Below are 1,329 nucleotides of genomic sequence, written 5' to 3'. Positions count from 1 at the left end.
GTTTTATTGAGTTTAAAGATTTTTTAACAAGAGTATCCTTTTTAAATGAACATAAATTTTGTTTGAGTTTTGGAGAACATTTCAGAGAATGGGGTGAGAAAATAATGGTGGTTTCTCACCTTCACTTGTGGTGTATTTAAATAAAGATATAGCTCCAACGAGTCTTAATCTACTGCAGTGAAGCTTGATCTGTTTCAGACTAGCCAGAGAAAGAAAGCCCSCTACAGCCTCCTCCTGCTGTGACGTTAATCTGAGTCAACTCCRACTGATGTATAACTCATGCATTACTAGTGCATTACTAGTGCATTATCAGTGCATTGCTAGTGGTTTACTGGTGTTTTGTTGCTGCATTACTGGTGTATTGTTGATGCAATATTAGCTTATCACTACTGCTTTACTGATGTATGACCATTGCAATACTAGTGCACTACTGATGTAAGACTGGTGCATTGCTGCTGCGTTAATGGTGTATCACTAGTGCWTTAATGGTMTATGACTTATGCATATAGTGCTTTACTGGTGCATTACTGATTTATGACCATTGCACTAGTGCATTACTGATGTAGGACTGGTGTATTGGATTTTTGATGCAATAATGGTGTATCACTAGTGGGTTACTGATGTGATTAGTAATGCACCTGTGCATTACTAATGCATTACTAACGTAAGACTGGTGCATTACTGGTGCATTGCTGCTAATATGCTGCTGCYTTAATGGTGTATCASTAGTGCATTACACCTAAACATAAATAGTCTTCACTTTAGAAGMGTTCACAAAAAGACTTAACTAACTACTAACACCTTGTCATGATTATTGTTTCATGGTTGTTGTTAGAATTTTTCAGTTTCATTGTGTGGTCATCTTGTCTTATTTTCTTWTTTCCTGTTAGTTTTCTCCATTTCCTGTATCATGTTATCCTCAGTAGCTTCTTAGTGTTTTTCCAACCTGCCACTCTCACCTGTCCATAGTCTGTAATCACCAAGGTGCTTCCACTCCCAATCATCCTCAGATGTATTTAACCGGTGTCATGTCTTCATTACACTGTTGGATCATTGCTTTATTCATGCATCAAGCCTTGTTCTTTTTGTTAGTTCTATGCTCCCTCGTCAGCCTTTCTTTTGTTATTTATTAAATCAGTTTTGTTTGCATTCAAGTCCTTGCGTCTGCCTACATTTTGGGTACCACAACAAATCCTGACACACCTGCCTTAATTACTGATGCACAGCAGGGTTAGTATGGAAGTTCAAACATTCTCTAACCAATAACACATGTCTTACACATGGTGTGAAAGTATGTTTACATGAGCATTTGCATATATATATATATAT

Source organism: Austrofundulus limnaeus, unplaced genomic scaffold, assembly GCF_001266775.1.
Source record: "Austrofundulus limnaeus strain Quisiro unplaced genomic scaffold, Austrofundulus_limnaeus-1.0 Scaffold116, whole genome shotgun sequence".
Taxonomy (NCBI): Eukaryota; Metazoa; Chordata; class Actinopteri; order Cyprinodontiformes; family Rivulidae; genus Austrofundulus; species Austrofundulus limnaeus.
Note: the sequence above shows the minus strand (reverse complement) of the source record.